Below are 19,469 nucleotides of genomic sequence, written 5' to 3'. Positions count from 1 at the left end.
AGGGGCACACAGTTGAGGCATGACCAGTAACGCAAAGTTCCGATATTTTATGCCCTGTACCACCAATGTCGCTACACAACCCACCTGGATGTCTGTGGAATGTGATCCAGGAGCCACGGTGACCTTCTGGCTTACCGTTTGTGTCACAAGTCCGCAGCGTTGCACTTTGTCCGGGTGAATAAAACTTTCAGTGCTGCCCGTGTCAAACAGGCAGCTAGTCCTGTGCCCCTCCACCAGGATGTCCATCATTGACCTTGTGAGCTGGTGTGGAGCGCTTTGGTCGAGGGTCACAGAGGCCAGAGTTGAATCGCCGTCTTGGTGCCCGGTAAGCACCGGTGGGTCGGAGGCAGGGCGAGTTGGTGCCAACAAAGATGGCTGCCCCCATGCCTCGCACGCGGCGGGCAGGCAAGATGGCTGCGACCAAGATGGCGACCCCCATGACTCGCACGCGGCGCTGCTCAACCCCACTCGTGGTTTGGACTTACAGGCCTTGGAGAAGTGGCCCTTCTTTCCGCAGCTGGAGCAGATAGCTTCTCGGGCCGAGCAGCGTTTTTAGGGGTGATTTTCAAGTCAGCAGAAGTAACACTGCATGGACTCGCGACTGGCGGCAGCTGTGATTGACTCACCGGCGGTGTGCGGAGACTTCACGGACTCGCGACTGGCAGCTGCCGAGGTCAATTTGCCGGCAGGTTGCGGGGTCAGTGGTGTCCACGGGGCCGGCAGGAGATCGCGCACCTGGACAGTGTCAGCATCGTGCAGAGCAGCCTCCAGTGTGTCGGCCAGCTCGATCGCCAAATGTAAGGTAAGATCGGCATTTTCCAGCAGCCGCTGGCGCATGTACACTGTTCTGATCCCTGTAACGAAGGCATCTCTTACCAGCAGCTCCGCATGTTGCTCTGCCGTCAGTCCCCTGCAGTCACAGGCCTGCATGAGTGTCTGTAGGGCCCGGACAAATTCAGCGCTCGACTGTCCGGCCGTTGCCGCCGTGTCACTAAGCGATGTCTTGCATAGATGGTGTTCACCGGCCGCCAGTATTGTCTTTTGAGAGCATCCATCGCACCCTGGTAGTCCGTTTGGTCTGATCATGGAGTAGACCCTTGCACTGACTCTGGAGAGGAGAACCCTGTGCTTTGTGGCAGGGTCGGTCACATGAATCTCCTCCAGGTACGATTCGAAGCATGCTAGCCAGAGTTCAAAAGCATCGCCAGCTTCCTGGGATTGTGGGTCGAGATCCAATCTGTCTGGTCGTAAAATGCTCTCCATGTTTTAAAATTGATGCTAATAAAATTGATGCACCATCAATAACTCTCGGAGATGGGTGGTGAATGATAGGCTTTTATTAGTAGCAAAAGAGACCACCACATCCTGGAGACTGAGGGAGGAGCAGTGCCTCTGATCACCTTTATCCAGGGGTCTGTGGGAGGAGCCACAGGAGCAGTCAGCAGAGGGGCGTGTCCAGACAGGTATATGTAGTTCACCACAGGCTCCCCTCAAATTTGCACACCGTACTAACTGGGAATATATCGGCATTACTTCCTTCTCACTGTGACTAAATCCTGAGCTTTCTAACCAACAGCACTGAGGGAGTGTCTTCATCAGAAGGATTGTAGCACTTCAAGAATGCAGACATCCATCACCCTCTCAAGAGGAATGAGGGTTGTGCAATAAATGTTGGTCTTGTCCTGTAAAAATGAAGAAGTTCATATCAGACAGAATAAACTGAGCACTGACTGAATATATGTTCTCACTGAATTTTTCTGTCCCTGTATGCCTTTGGAATTGTATATTTCAGTTCTTATTGTGATACACAGAGCCTTAACATAAGGAAACTTCTTTAAACAGGATTAAGTAATTATTACCAAGTAAGAGGAACTGGAAAAAAGTAATTCTTTGTAATTATTTGTGGTTCTATTTAGGGTGCTGAATAAAGGTGAAAGAGAAGGTGTAGAGGCAGATTTTACACTTAGCACAGTTCACTTTGCTTTCTTGATCTCTCTGTCTCAATCTTGGATACATTCGCAAGGATGTTATTTCCTTCTCTGTCTCTGCTGCATCTGTTCTTGTGATAAGGCTTTTCATTACAGGATATCCAAATTCTCCCTCTTTTTTCTGAAAACGGCATCCCCTCCACTGCTATCGATGAAGCTGTCACCCACATCTACTTTATTACCTGCATGTCTGTCCTCACCTCATTCTCTCTGCACCCCCAGTCAGAACAGGGACAGACCCACAAAATATTGGAGGAGCCCAGCAGGTCAGGCAGCATCTATGGAAATGAATAAGCAGTCTTGATGAAGGATCTCAGCCCAAAATGTTGTTTATTCATTTCCATAGATGCTGCCTGACCTGCTCTGTATTTCCAGCATCTGCAGCATCTCTTATGTTTATAACAGGAGTAGAGTTCCTTTTGTCTTCACAGACAGTCCCATGAGCTGCTACATCCAATGTTTAATTCTCCACTACTTCCATCCCTAGCAGGATCCCACCACCAGGCACACCTTCCCCTCACTTCCCCTCTTTCTTTCTATAGTAATTTATGTATCTGTGACTTCTTTGCCTGGGCATCCCTCCCAACCATAGTCCCCTCCAGGCCCTTATCCCTGCACTGGACTAAATGCTACCATTCCTCCCTCACCACAATTCAAGGACCTAAAAGATCCTTCCAGGTGAATCAACCAGTGTTATTATTTCAATCCAGTGTTCCTGGTGCAACGTTATTTACAAAGGTGAAGCCCAAAGTAGACTGGAGGATTTCTTCTTCAAGTGCCTCCCTCTCACCTCTATCCACCTATCACCTGCCAGCTCTTGTTCCACTCCTCCCCCTTTCCTTTTTAGGCTGACTTCTCTCCTCTTTCATTCTAGTCCAGATTGAAATGTTGACTGTCCATTTCCCTTCATAGTTTCAGCTGGACCTAGCTGATTTTCTTCTGCAGTTTGTGTGCTGCTCCTGATTTCCAGTCTCCGCAGGCTCCCATGAGGCTCTGTGATTAACATTATTGTGAGCCTTCCAATTAGGATTATGAAGTTATTGCTGTTTTGTGGTTATGTGGTTGCAAAACTAAAAAAAAGAGGAAGCACCAAGATTGTTAAATACTCATTCGGCCATATATGAATAACCATGAGTATGGCCAAATGAAACAGTGTTGTTCCAGGGACAAGGTGCAAAACGAATACCAACTGTCATACACAGCACAAGGCACATAAAGCACATACAAGGTAGCAGTAAACACACAATCTTACAAAAAATATATTATAGCCAATTCCCTCTGTGTCAAGACCTGTAGATTGATGGTGCATGGAAGTTGTCAACAAGAGCAAGTCCACAGCAGAACAAGGGCAAATGCAGTCTGGCTTGTCTTCCACCGAGCAACTGCTGGAGCGCAGCTCCGAAAGCCCCCAACCCGACCTGGAAGCCACAACACAACGCCTCTGGCAGCTCCTCTCCTGGGTGGACACAATAGGCAACCCCACAGCGTAAAGGCATTGTCCATGGTACAACCAAGGCAATGTAGCTAACCTCCTGCCATCAGTCTGTCCTGTGGACCAGTGAATTGGTGTCACAATATTCCACATTGCTGATGTCCAACTGGGTCTTGCGATCACAAGTAAAGCGCCCAAGACAATCGCTCACACCACTTGTTGGACGGCGCACCTCATCTGTGCACTGACTCTGACACCCTACTCTAGCAGGTCCATATCAAGTCCAGCTCCTCTGCTGTCAAGCAACTCATTGATGGGGTGCAGCTGCAGTAGCTGATGCTCTTAACATCTACCAGGGTCTTGCAATCATAAAAGAGACATGAATGACAAACGATTACTCCTTTAGCTTGACCCGGAGAACCCACTACATCCGAGTGTGCTGTCATCTTACCGGAAGATCAAATATACCATGTACCATAAGATCAAATCATAGGATGCTATTAGTTTTAATCAAAAAGGAAAATATACAGAGTACTTTGAATTCCTTGTTAGAGAGGACAATGGTATATGAAAGAAGAATGTAAGTAGAAATGTTGGTTTATAGTGCATAGAAATAATCTGTGGCAGATTTAGAGAAATGCTGCTGCATCTCCCTTATTAACACAAATCGAAATGGTTCTCTTGCCTTGACTCCCACAGTTTTGACCTGACCTAACTTCACTCCCACTGGCAAATTTGATATTCATTTGCCACTCAGCCAAATCACTCATTCATTACTCAGCATGAGCACTTTTAATAAACTTTATTAATAACTGGTAATAAAATGTTATTAAATCTCATACTCCATTAGCAGTCATGGTGGGAGTCAAGCTCACATTAGTTAAGTCTCTATCAAGCATGCTTTTAAAAGGGTTTCCACATTACCCACGTGAAATTTTAAAATGGTTGTATGACTTTTACTTTGTAAGGGATAGTGAGATAGAAATTTGTCCTTAATCATTTGGTCTAAATCGCGATGTAGTAATTTAAAATTCTGTTGAAATCTGCTTTCAAAATTTAAGGTACCATCTTTATCTGCAGCCTTTCATTTTGGTGTCATCTATTACCAATTGTATTTCATATGAATATACAAATACATAAATTAGGAGGAAAATAGCCCAGTTAGCCCTTTGATTCTACTCTACTGTTTACCCCAGTAACAAAATGGTTAATAAGATCACATTGGCACTTGGCTCATTTAACCTTGGTTATGAAAGCTCCAGCATGCAATAAAACAGCATTAAGATTAAATCAGGTCCTTTACATGCATTGTCAGTTTGCTCCCACAAGCAATTTCAGCAATACAGACTGATACGTAAATGCAAAATGATCTCCCTTTAATGCATGTTTTGACTATGCACTGGAACAATATATATATATACATAAAACAATTTTGTCTTTCATTTTCTGTAACCCTGAGGTCTTTATTTTATGCAGACAATTCAAGATTGATGGTAATGATTAAATCTTCAAATTAAATGATCCTTTTACTCTTTTTAGAATCAGAGTCGAGTTTACTATCTTTAACATATGTTAACATATGTTGTGAAATTTGTTGATTTATGGCAGCAATGCAGTGCAATACATAAAATACATTATAAATTGCAAGAAGAAATATATTAAATAATTTTTAAGTTGTGCAAAATTGAGCAAAAATAGTGAGGTATTCTTCAACGGTCCATTGTCCATTCAGAAATCTGATGGCAAAAGGGAAGAATCTGTTCCTGAAGTGTTGAGTCTATGTACCTCCTCCCTGATGGTAGTAAAGAGAAGAGGGCGTGTCCTGGGGGATGGGGGTTCTTAATAATGGATGCTGCCTTACAGAAGGTGCCCTTGATGGTGGGAAACCTAGTGCCCATGATGGAGCGAGCTGAGTTTACAACTTCTTGCAGCTTTTTTCGATCCTATGCGGTGTCCCCTCCATACTCGCCGGTGACACAACAGTTAGAATGCTATCTACAGTACATTTGTAGAAATTTGCTAGAGGCTTTGATGACATACTAAATCTCTTCAAACTCCTAATGAAATATAGATGCTGATGTGCCTTTCTTTAAATTGCAATAAAATGTTCAGTCCAAGATAGACGTTCAGAGGTGTTGGCACCCAGAAGTAAGAAGCAATTCATCCTTCCAGCTGCCGCCCCTCAATGAGTACTGTGTATATTCTCTCAACTTCCCCTTCTTGAAGTCCACAATCAATTCCTTAGTCTTACTGACCTTGAGTGTAAGGTTGTGGTTGCAGCTCCACTCAACCAGCCAGCCTAGCTCACTCCTGTATTATCAAACTATTTCATCTTCATTCGGAGAAAATGCTTAGAACTTGTAATTTTTGAAGCTCTTTTGTGATTGGCACAAGCAACCAAACCTGCTGCATTTTCCAGTTCATTTTATGTAAGTTTCAGATGAACTGAGACTGAGGTTATGGGCTTACTCTGGCTGCTGTGGTCTCCGGGTCGACGGACTCAATTTGGTTCTGCATGCTGTTGCTTGCTTTTATTGTTTGCACAAATTGTATGTATATTTCTCTCTCTCTGCACATTGGGTGTTAGCCTTTTTTAATTGGGTTCTTTTGGCTTTCTTGCTTTGTGACTATCTATAAACAAATGAATCTCAGGGTTGTATAATTTATACATACTTTGTTAATAAACATACTTTGAAACCTTGAATTAGGTATGTGGTTGCCATAATGGTTCATTTTTATTCCAAGCCAAATTCCATCAAATAGTGAATGGATGGTGTTTGGTTTGTCAATTGGTGCATAGTTTAATGAATAATAGCTCCTAAATCAGTGAGTAATATTGATATTTGTATATCGATTGCACAAATTTCACATACTCCCCCTTCTGATACTGTTTGACCTTACATAATAGTTCATTATTGATTCATTTTATGAGTCCATGATTTGATACCAGTCATAACTGAGTCTGCATTTCCTCTAACACCAGAGCCAAGAGTGTCTCTGAGAAATCTTACAAATGAAACAGCCACTGGATAGTCATTCTCCTATCATGATTTGTAATGCAGTGAATGCACCCCTAAAATATTCTTCTCACCTTCATGTTGCTGAAATAATTCTTGATGCAAGGTATTGTTGTTTTACCTGGGTTAAACAGATTTTTTTCATCAAGTCTAGTGTAATCCTGAAGACCAAGAAGCCAAAGAAATCAAGTTTGAGAAAGTGTCCAACAAAAGAAAACGGCACAGTAAGGACAAAAGGCTTAATCTTTTTGGTTAATGCCGCACGTTCCAAACATTTATAATTGAAACAGTAGTAATACACACAAAATGCAAAGTAACTCAACAGCTCAGGCAGCATATAAGGAGGCGAATAAGCAGTTAAGACCATTCACCAGGACTGGAAAGGAAGCAGGAAGAAGTCAGGTGGGAAGTAGGGGATTACAGTATTTCAGGTGACAGGTAAGATCAGTTGACTGCTCCTGTGGCTCCTCCCACAGACCCCTGTATAAAGGCGAGTTGAGGCACTGCTCCTCCCTCGTCACCAGGATGTTGTGTAGTGGTCTCTTGCAGCTAAGAAAAGCCTATCATTGGCTTCCCATCTCCGAGAGTTACTGATGGTGCAACAATTTTATTAGCTGCAATTTTAAAACATGGAGAGCATTTTACGACCAAGCAAATTGGACATTGATAATCAATCTCCCGAAGCAGCCATTGCCTTTGAACTCTGGCTTGCATGCTTCCAATCGTACCTGGAAGAGATTCGCGTGACTGAGCCTGCTATCATGCATAGAGTTCTCCTCTCCAGAGTCAGTCCGCGGGTATACTCCATAATCAGGGACCTGCTGACCTACAAAGGGGCACTGGACGCCCTCAAAAGACAATACCTGTGGCTGGTGAACACCGTCTATGCAAGACATCGCTTAGCGACACGGCGGCAGTGGGCTGGAGAGTCGAGCACTGAGTTTGTCCGGGCCCTACAGACACTCATACAGGCCTGTGACTGCAGGGGACTGACGATGGAACAGCATGCGGAGATCCTGGTACGAGATGCCTTCGTTACGGGGATCAGGTCACTGTACGCGCACCAGCGGCTGCTGGAAAACACCGATCTTATCTTACTGATGCTGTCCAGCCACGTGATCTCCCGCTTGTCCCACGGACGCTGCAGACTCCGCCACCCACCGGCAAATTGACCACAGCTGCTGCCACTCGTGAGTCCGTGAACTCCCCGCTACCCTCCAGCGAATCGACCACGGCTGCTGCCAGCTGCAAGTCCGTGCAGTGTTACTTCTGCGGACTCGAAAAGCACCCCCAAAAACGCTGCCCGACCCGAGGAGCGACCTGCTCCAGCTGCGGAAAGAAGGGCCACTTCGTCAAGGCCTGTAAGTCTAAACCACGAGCGGGGTTGAGCAGAGTTTGCCACCATCTTGCCTGCCCGCCTCATGCGAAGCATGGGGGCAGCCATCTTTGTCGGTGCCACCTCGCCCCGCCTCCGACCCATGGGTGCTTACCGGGCACCAAGACGGTGATTCAACTCTGGCCTCTGTGACCCTCGACCAAAGTGCTCCACACCAGCTCACAGGGTCAATGATGGACATCCTGGTGGAGGGGCACAGGACTAGCTGCCTGTTTGACAAGGGCAGCACTGAGAGTTTTATTCACCCGGACATGGTGCAATGCAGCGGACTCGTGACACGGCCGGTCAACCAGAAGATCACCATGGCTTCTGGATCGCATTCCACAGACATCCCGGGGGGTTGTGTAGCGACATTGGTGGTGCAGGGCACAGAATATCGGGACTTTGCGCTACTGGTCATGCCTCAACTGTGTGCCCCTGTGCTATTGGGGCTCGACTTCCAGAGCCACCAGAAAAGTGTGACAATGGAGTATGACGGGCCCCTCCCACCACTCACTGTCAGGAATCCCCAGTTTTGTGTGACTTCGTCATATACCCCGCTACTGACCACACACACAACCGACCCCCACATCCCACCCAACACCATGCCAACAGCCGCGCTACTGACACCACTTGCAGCCTCTCCACCCTCAAGATCCCTCCCCCACCGCTGTTCGCCAACCTGACCCCCGACTGTAAACTTGTGGCAACTAAAAGCAGGAGGTACAGCGCGGGGGACAGGGCCTTCATTCAGTCAGAGGTGCAGCGGCTACTCAGGGAGGGGATCATTGAGCCAAGCACAAGCCCTTGGAGGGCCCAGGTGGTTGTTGTTTGGACCGGGCAGAAAAATCGGATGGTTGTGGACTATTGCCAGACCATCAATAGGTTCACGCAGTTTTACGCGTACCCCCTACCCCGCATCACGGATATGGTCAACCAGATAGCTCAGTACAAGGCGTACTCGACAATAGATCTGAAATCCACTTATCACCAGCTCCCCATCCGCCCAGAGGACCGCCCCACACCGCCTTCGAGGCGGGCGGCAGGCTCTATCACTTCCTGTGCGTCCCCTTCGGTGTCATGAATGGTGTCTCTGTCTTCCAGAGGGAAATGGACTGGATGCTGGACCAGTGCCAACTGAACGCCATGTTCCCATATCTGGATAACATCACCATCTGTGGTCACGACCAGCAGGATCACAACACCAACCTCCAACGATTTTTCCAAGTGGCCAAAGCCCTGAACCTTACCTATAACAGGGACAAGTGTGTGTTCGGAACCACCCGACTTGCTATCCTTGGGTATGTCGTGGAAAACGGGGTCATTGGCCCTGATCCCGACTGTATCCGCCCCCTGTTGGAACTCCCTCTTCCCACCACCCTCAGAGCCCTCAAATGGTACCTTGGCTTCTTTTCCTATTACATCCAATGGGTCCCTCACTACGCAGGCAAGGCCTGCCCCCTGGTCAGGTCCACTGCATTTCCCCTCTCAGCCGAGGCCCACGTGGCCTTCAGCCGCATTAAAGGGGACATTGCCAAAGCAACGATGCATATGGTGGACGAGACCATTCCCTTCCAAGTAGAGAGTGACGCCTCCGACTTTGCGCTGGCTGCTACCCTCAATCAGGATGACAGGCCGGTAGCATTCTTCTCTCATACCCTTCAAGGCCCTGAAATTCGGCACTCTGTAGTGGAGAAAGAAGCCCAGGCCATAGTGGAAGCTATTAGGCACTGGAGGCACTATCTCGCCGGCAAAAGGTTCACCTTGAGGACCGACAAGCGCTCTGTTGCGTTCATGTTTAGCAACCATCAGCGGGGCAAAATCAAAAATGATAACATTTTGTGGTGAAGAATCGAACTCTCCACCTACAACTATAATATCCTGAACCGGCCTGGAAGGCTCAATGAGCCCCCTGATGCCCTATCCCGGGGAGCGTGTGCCAGCAAGCAGCTCGACCGGCTATACGATCTTTGCAGATCATGCAGATCTTTTCCACCTGGGGGTCACCCGATTTTACCATTTTGTGAAAGCCAGGAGCCTGCCCTACTCCCTTGAGGACATCAGGACGATGACCAGGGACTGCCAAGTCTGCGCTGAGTGCAAACCGCACTTCTACCGTCCTGAAAAGGCACAACTCATCAAGGCCACCCGCCCCTTTGAGCGACTGAGTGTGGACTTTAAGGGCCCTCTTCCCTCTACCGACTGCAATGTCTACTTTTTCAACGTAATCGACGAGTACTTGCGGTTCCCCTTTGCCATCCCCTGCCTCGGTACCACTGCCACATCCGTCATAAAAGCCCTGCGCCAGCTCTTCACTCTGTTCGGATATCCCTGCTATATCAACAGTGATAGAGGGTCCTCCTTTATGAGTGATGAGCTGCGTCAGTACCTGCTGGCTAGGGGTATTGCTACTAGTAGGACCACGAGCTATAATCCCTGGGGGAATGGACAGGTGGAGAGGGAGAATGCCACCGTGTGGAAGGCCACACTCTTAGCCCTTAGGTCAAAGGGGTTGCTGGTCTCTCACTGGCAGGAGGTCCTCCCCGAGGCACTCCACTCCATCCGCTCCCTGTTATGCACGTCCACCAATGCCACCCCTCATGAGCGACTCTTTTCTTTTCCCAGGAAGTCTACCACTGGGATCACCTTACTGGCTTGGCTGACGTCCCCAGGGCCAGTGCTGCTCCAGAAACATGAGAGGAGCAATAAATACTCCCTGCTGGTCGAGAGGGTTCACCTACTTCATGCGAACCCCCAGTATGCCTACATGGTCTTACCTGATGGGAGGGAGGACACGGTCTCCGTCCGCGACCTGGCGCCCGCAGGAGCACCAGACCCCTACCCCGAACACTCCACAGTGACTATGAACCCCGTACCCACTGAGGTGTATACCCACCTGACACCGCGCACACCAAGCCCTACACAGACTCCTCATGACACTCCCATACCGAGCGCCACGCACATGCATGAGGGATTACTGATGCCTAACGGGCTGGCACCTCAAGTAAGGCCGGAACCAGCACAACCACCGTCACCGGTGCAATCACCACCGACACCTGTGCAATCACTACCGGTGCTATGTAGATCGCAACAACAGACTCGACCGCCTGATAGACTTAACCTGTAAATACACTTGTAAGAAACTTCGCCCCATGGGGACTCTCTTCTAAAACAACAGGGGGGGTGAATGTGGTGAACTACATATACCTGTCTGGACACGCCCCTCTGCTGACTGCTCCTGTGGCTTCTCCCACAGACCCCGGTATAAAGGCAATTAGAGGCACTGCTCCCCTCTCAGTCTCCAGGATGTTGAGTGGTTGTCTGTTGCTGCTAATCATGGTCTCTTGCAGCTAATAAAAGCCTATCGTTCACCTCCCGTCTCCGAGAGTTATTGATGGTGCATCACAGGTGATAGGTAAGATCAGTTGAGGGGGAAGGTGGGTGGGATAATGTGGTGAAGTAAGTAGCAGGAAGGTGATAGATGGAAGAGGTAAAGGGCTTGAAGAAGAAGGAACTTAATAGGAGAGAAGCATGGAAGAAAGGAAAGGAGGACGGGAACAAAAGGGAGGAGATGGGCAGGTGAGGAGAAATGGTGAGATGGTATTCAGAATGGGGAATGTAAAAAGAGAGAATAAGGAGGGGGAAATAAATAGAAGAAGTTGGAGAAATCGATGTTAATGCCATCGGCAGTAAGACTGAGGCTTCATGTACTGCCTGTTAGATGTGGAGATTTCAGACATAGTAACTGGTTTTGAATGCATGGTTGTCAGTTTGCTGTATCACTAAGTACCACATGGACTCCACTATGGATCTCTAGATGTGCAAAACTTTACCTGTCCTTGCTCTGAGATCCTGCACTGGGTTAGGCCAGGCATGAGTACTGAAACATCTCCTGCTCCCCATATTAATTTCAATGGGAATTGTAGACTGTGAATTAGGAGGCAAAGTACAAATTACATTACTTTAAGTTTTTATTTTAACATAATGGTTTTCATTTTAGGTTATTTTGTTTTTATCTACTTTATGGTTTGAATTTTAAGCTACTTTACTTTTGGCATGTTAATATGTGTAAATTAAAATGAACTTCAATGTTAGAATTTTAAAAGCCACTGAATATTACTATAATTTAAAATCCATTATTAGTACCTCACGGGTTCTATAACCAGCAAAGATGTTTGACAGCTCTGTTTTGTGGTAGGCTTTCCTTCACCACTCAGCTAAGGATACTGGCACCAACCTGGTCTCATTAAGTGAGATCAGACCACGCTCATTCAGATGTGGCTAATAAGGCCTGAACCAGAGAATAATTCAGTAGATCGGTAGGGATTTGTTGCAAGGGCAAGGAATTTCAAGTCAGCAACTGCTTAAATTAATCCAAGATAATTATGTACTGAGTTCAGAGAACTGACACAAAAATGCCTCTGTACTCCCGATTGGATGGTTGAATATGCAGAACGGCTCATAGGGATTTTCTGTTTAGTCCGTCAAATATTGTCAGTATTCAATTCTCTATATAGGCCAACTGACTGTATCCCCATTCCCTTTAAAAATCTCTGTTACATAACTATATCCAATTCATCTCGATAGACTGCTTCAATAAGAGTTTATGGCAAAGGATTCCACCGTTAAAGGACCACTGCTGTTCTATGTTTCTCTTTAAGGTTTACGTAATTAAATTTTGCCCTCTGAAACTGGCTCTGATCGCAATAGCTGTGCCAGTGGAAATGTTATATTCTGCAATGTGAAACTGACAATTTGGGTCTTTCATGTCTCTGCAGTTTAGGCAGAAACACTGTTACTAGTCTCAGGTACTATTTAATTCAGTACTCCTTACACAGTCCCTCTGCATCAAGGATGACTGACTTCTGTTCTTGGTTCGTGGGTTCCTAGTTGAAGGTCAATATGGGACCCATAAACTCCCTCTCAAAAGGGGCAAGAGTTCTTTGATTGGATGGGTGCTTGGTGAGGTAGTGTGCTCTTTCTGTTACTGACGTGGGACATCTGTGTGCTCCTGATGCATGTACATAAGTTCAAGTTCAGTTTCAATTTTATTATCATTCAATCATATATATGTATACAGCTAAACGAAACGTCATCCCTCTGGAGTCAAACTGTAAAACACAATACGTAAAGTCACAGACAACACCTATAGTTACAATACAGCACATATACTAAACAATGCAGCACGTATAGTTATGATGCAATACATATAGTTATAATGCAGAACATATGGTTATGATAAAGTACAATACAGTCACAAAATAATATTAGCACAAGTCACTGAGTGGCATGGCATAGAGATTGATGGTCCATGGGATGTTATTCTGAAGCCAAGCTTCTGTAAGAATAAGCAGGCAGCAGTTCCTCATCTTGCACTGGATCAGTTGCAGATGAAGTTAATCCAATTTGTTTTCCTGGTCTTGAACAGTATTGATGGATAAGTCGGACTACAAGGATTAGCCTTTTAAATCAGCATGGATTCCAGCATGTGCTCACAGCATTTCCAGAGCCTCCTCCCCTGTGTGGCTATAACAGGTGACATTGCGGCATGAGGGAGCCCACTCTTACCACCTACCGGCGATCTGACAGGAAGTCTAGGATCCAGCTGCACAAGGAAGGATGAAGGCCAAGGTCTCTGAGCTTTTCATCAAGCCTGGAGGGAATAATAGTGTTGAATGCTGAACTGTAGTCCAGGAACAGCATTCTCACGTAAGCATCCTCCAGGTGTATAAGGACGGTGTGTAGAGCTGTGACTATTGCATCACCTGTTGATCTGTTGTGTTGGTAGGCAAATTGTAGGGGGTCCAGTGTGGGTGGTAGCAAGCTGCAGATATAATCCTTGACCGGCCTTCCAAAGCATTTGCTTATTATTGAGGTGAGTGTGACAGGATGCCAATCATTCAGACATGTCACTTTGGTCTTTTTAGGTACAGGAACAATGGTGGATGCTTTGAAGCAGTAGGGCACTCTACACTGGGAGAGGGAGAGATTTAAAATGTCTGTAAACGCAGTTATGCCAGTTCTGCTGCACACATCCTAAGTACCCACCCTGGGATGCCGTTCGGTCCTGCAGCCTTGCAACTGTCCACTCCCTGGAAACACCTGTGTACTTCAGCCCCAGAGATAACTAAGGCACAGGTCACTTCAGCGACTCTCCTTGGCGGCTCAGTGTTGGCAACATCGAAGTGAGTATAAAAAAGACTTGGCTCATCTGAGAGCGATGTTGGCAGCACCATTGTGCTTAGCTTTGAAGTCTGCGATGGTGTGCAGACCTCATAGTTGCAGATGTTGTTGCTGGAGAGCTGTGTCTGGATCTTGTCACTGTATTGTTGTTTTGCTGCCTTGATGACTTCTGCGCAGATCATAGCTGCATTTCTTGAATGTTCTCAATGTTCAGTAGCGAATTTAATCAAAGTTTTGTATCCTCTGCCAATCAGAAGGAAAGGAGCAGGGAATAATTAGGGTGCGAGGGGGCTTTGATTACGTTGGCTGCTTTCCCTAGACATTGGAGCTGTAGACAGAGTCCATAGAGTGGAGGTTTGCTTTCATGATGTGCTGACCTGTATCCACAATGAGAATCGGGTTTATTATCACTGGCATGTGATGTGAAATTTGTTAACTTAGCAGCAGCATTTCAATTCAATACATCATATAGAAGAAAGAAAAAAATAATAATATCAAATAAGTAAATCAATTACAGTGTATGTATATTGAATAGATTAAAAACACAGAAAAATCAGAAATACTATATATTTAAAAAATGTGAGGTAGTGTTCAAGGGTTCAATGTCTATTTAGAATCAGATGGCAGAGGGGAAGAAGCTTTTCCTGAATCGCTGAGTGTGTGCCTTCAGGCTTCTGTACCTCCTACCTGATGGTAACAGTGAGAAAAGGGCATGCCCTGGGTGCTGAAGGTCCTTAATAATGGACGCTGTCTTTCTGAGACACTGCTCCCTGAAGATAATCTGGGTACTTTGTAGGCTAGTACACAAGATGGAGCTGACTAGATTTACAACCTTCTGTAGCTTTCTTCAGTTCCTGTGCAGTAGACCCCCCCACCATACCACAGAGTGATGCAGCCTATCAGAATGCTCTCCACGGTACATCTGTATATACAGTCATGTGTCTAGAGAGAGTAGAGCAGTGGGCTAAGCTGAGCACTAAGAAATCGTTACCCGAGAATGATAAGAATGATCATGGATTATCATCAATCCAAGTACGCACTCTGGCTCATTCAGAGATTCAAAGTACTATATGTATGCAGTATACAACCATGAAGTTCATCTTCCCTACAGACAGTCAGGAAATGAAGTAGAACCATGGAACCAACCCATTCAAAGAAAATACATCAAACTTCAAACGTCCAATTTCACAAATGTGTGAGGACATAACCATGCAAACAGCAACAATAAAAAATAAGTGAAAACTGAATACAAAGGACAAAGGGCATACTTCAGTTCAGTTCAGCTCAGTTTCCAATACTTGCAGCTCGCTCCAATTCAAAAAGTCTCCCAAAAGTAGTACCAAAAAAGTGACCCGTACTAGAACTTGAAACCAGATCACATCATAAACCTGAATTAGAGTCCAAATCTACAAGCCTCTTTGATTAAACCCTGCTCTGGCACAATCTGCCGACAGCATTGAGGGAGAGAGAGATCACTCGGATCAAGGACCTTCCCTCCAGAGCAGTGAGTGGAAGAGGGTGGGAAATCGCCATGCGCAGTCACTTTCTTCCGGCAGCAGCAAGTGAGAGGCTGGTAGATGGCACTGAACACTCGCTCGCCCTCCACACCAGCCTCAGTTTTCTTCAACACTTTAATTGGCAATATTGGCAAGAGATGGAGTCAGTCATGGGCTCCTGCCTTATCTCCTGGCTTCCTGGCTCCCTGCCGTTTGCTTTGGTCACAGCTAGGCTGAACTCCAGGCTGAATTTGGAGATGTTTTCAGTATTTTGCAGTCACTTATTCCCTGTGGTGTCAAGGAGATCATTAAAGAACTTGGTTAAAAATACTGCAATTTATCTATCCTTAAATGGCTTGTTCAGAGTGGAAAAAAACACACTTTGTAACAGTGAGCACTGGCAGTGACTGAGCCAGGTGCTGAGGAGCGACACACTGTAACAGTGAGCACTGGCAGTGACTGAGCCAGGTGCTGAGGAGCGACACACTGTAACAGTGAGCACTGGCAGTGACTGAGCCAGGTGCTGAGGAGTGACACACTGTAACAGTGAGCACTGGCAGTGACTGAGCCAGGTGCTGAGGAGTGACACACTTTGTAACAGTGAGCACTGGCAGTGACTGAGCCAGGTGCTGAGGAGTGACACACTCTGTAACAATGAGCACTGGCAGTGACTGAGCCAGGTGCAGAGGACCGACACACTCTGTAACAGTGAGCACTGGCAGTGACTGAGCCAGGTGCTGAGGAGCGACACACTCTGTAACAGTGAGCACTGGCAGTGACTGAGCCAGGTGCTGAGGAGCGACACACTGTAACAGTGAGCACTGGCAGTGACTGAGCCAGGTGCAGACTCCCAAGTAGAGACAGAAACAAAAGGTTGTATGTAGGAATACCAACAGAAATCCAGCTGCACAACCGAGCAACACCACGAGAAAAATCATTCTAAGCACACAAGATCTCCGCAATCTGCACCAATTGAGAGTCTGAATTAAATAATCATGGAAGGCAGAAAACCCAGGCCAGCCACCATTAATTTGACAAGATTGAACAGAAAGACAAGGACTTAGCTACACTCATTAAGACAACAATTAATAAACATAGGTGCCCGAGAAACCCAGAAGCCCAACACTCTACGGCATGCCACAGAGGCTGGTGGTGCTCATGACACCATATCCTTGTTCCTTGCGTGCAATACTCTATGCCAGAAATTCAGAAGTGGAAAATTGTTCACAAATTTGTATCCAAACAATGAAAGAGGCCGAATATAATTTTGCAAAAGTTGGAGCATTTTTTAAAGCAATCCTTTAATCTATTAACATGATGGATGTTTTCAAAAGGCTTACTAAAACATCAGGTAATGGGACCCATATGACCACATAAACAATGGAAAAGAGCGTTGTGGTTTGCCCTCAATGGCCAAAAAAATCGTAGTTAGTAATAACAAACTTCCTTCTGTAAAGCAACTTGTGGGAATTGTTGTTTAATACACTTTAGATACAATGATAAAGTAATTTAAGTTTAAAAAGAAATGTTTAACCAGCTGTTCTGCTTCCAATGTGTGGAACTGTGAGTTCCACCCATGCAGTCAACAGTTAAGTAACTGTAATGGGCATGTAAACTGTAATGTTTACAGTGTTTAGACTGTGTTAAAAGAGAGTTTTGTTTACATGCTCTTGAATTCACATGTCTAATACTGATGTTGCACATTGTGGTTCTCTCTGCACTTGGTCTATTTGACCTAAATCTACTGCATCTTGCTGCATAGAAACAACAGAAACAATGGGACTGGTTTCAGGGAGGAGGGATTTCAGTGATCAGGTTAGAATGGAAACAGATGTTAACATTGTAGAAATGAGGTTGTCATCTTTTTATGGACTGAAGAAGATGACTTGGTCAATACCCCTCTCAGTGGGCCAATCTCAACAGTCCAATTTCCCCATTCTTTCCAGTATACTTGTCCAATTTCCTTCCGATTGATTATGTGGCCTCCACCCTTGCCCACAATGCACTTTCTTGGTGCTTTATTCTACGTTCCTTTGCTGCTCTCCTTTGCACTATTTCAATGCACTGTTGTAATGAAATGATCAGTATGGATTACTAGCAAAACAAAATTTCTTACTGTACCTCAGTACAGATGATGATAATAAATCAACATACAAATTCCACATTATAAACCATCCTCTGCATGAACATCTTGGCGCAAACAAAACTGAGAGGAGATTAGATGGAGGTGCGCCGGATCATATGGAGCTTATGCAGAGGAAACATCGACGGCTCCTCGGTAGAGATCGTAAAGAGCACCAAATTTCTTGGTGTTCACCTGATGGAGAATCTCACCTGGTCCCTCAACACCGGCTCCATAGCAAAGAAAGCCCAGCAGCGTCTCTACTTTCTGCGAAGGCTGAGGAAATTCCGTCTCCCATCCCCCATCCTCATCACATTCTACAAGGGTTGTATTGAGAGTATCCTGAGCAACTGCATCACTGCCTGGATCGGAAATTGTACCATCTCGGATCGCAAAACCCTGCAGCGGATAGGGAGGTTAGCTGAGAAGATCATCGGGGTCTCTCTTCCCGCCATCACGGACATTTACATTACACGCTGCATCCGCAAAGGAAACAGCACTATGAAGGACCCCATGCACCCCTCATACAATCTCTTTTCCCTCCTGCCATCTGGGAAAAGGCTCCGAAGCATTCGGGCTCTCACGACCAGACTATATAACAGTTTCTTCCCCCAAGCTATCAGACTCCTCAATACCCAAAGCCTGGACTGACACCTTGCCCTATTGTCCTGTTTATTATTTATTGTAATGCCTGCACTGTTTTTGTGCACTTTATGCAGTCCAGTGTAGGTCTGTAGTCTAGTGTAGCTTTCTCTGTGTTTTTTTTTACATAATTCAATCTAGTTTTTTGTACTGTGTCATGTAGCACCATGGTCCTGAAAAACGTCGTCTCATTTTTACTATGCACTGTACCAGCAGTTATGGTCAAAATGACAATAAAAGTTGACTCGACTTGACTTGATTTGAAAAGGAAAGCAGATAGTCTCTTAGAGGACTACAACGCTGAAACAGGCCCTTCAGTCCATCCAGTCCCTGCTGACCTGATTTTTTGCCTAGTTCCATCTACATGAATCTGGACCATAACCATCCATACCCCTCTCATCCATTTACCGGTCTGGATTTCTCTTAAGTGCTGCAATTGATCCTGCCTCCACCACTTCTGCTGGCAGCTCATTCCACAGTCACACTACCCTCTGAGTGAAAAAGATATTCTTCAGGTTCCCCTTAAATATTACACATTTCACACTAAACCTGTGACATCTGGTTCTAGTCTCAATGAGAGACAATAATATGGTGTGTGAATTGAACGGGTGGAGTGAGATGGAGGGGGTTGAGACTAACAAGATTATTCTCGTTGACATGTTCTAGATTCAATTTGCCAATTATCCCCCTTCTATACCATTACAGTTTGATGAGATATGATGTGTGCCATTAGTTTCTCTACAGTGTGCTTTAACAATTTCTTAAGTTTGTGGAAGGTCTTTTGGGTAGGCAAGCTTACTTCCTCCGCCCGCTTCAGATATTTTGCTGCCTATTGTCAACTAGCCCTAAATAAAATGTAATTGCTTCATAATAGAATCAATGAATTTTGAAATCTGAATGTGATTCGTATTTCCTGGTCAACAAGATCAATTTAAGATCATCTATGTTGTTGGTGGAGTGAGAATACTGCCTTCTGTACTTGAGTAACATGTTGTCATTTACTGTGTTGACTCAGATTTGAAGCTTATCCACACAGATTGCTATTGGACTGAGGTGGCTTCCTTGGGAACTTCATCCCAAAAGAAATATTATTAAATGCAAATGGTAATGAGCCAACGGGAAGAGAAGGAAGTAAAATAAGAAAAATGGTTAAATATACTTAAATCTAAATCTCAGAAATAATTGATGGGCCATGTTTGAAGTTCCATCAGATA

This window comes from Hypanus sabinus, chromosome 5 (genome assembly GCF_030144855.1).
Source record: "Hypanus sabinus isolate sHypSab1 chromosome 5, sHypSab1.hap1, whole genome shotgun sequence".
NCBI lineage: Eukaryota > Metazoa > Chordata > Chondrichthyes > Myliobatiformes > Dasyatidae > Hypanus > Hypanus sabinus.
Note: the sequence above shows the minus strand (reverse complement) of the source record.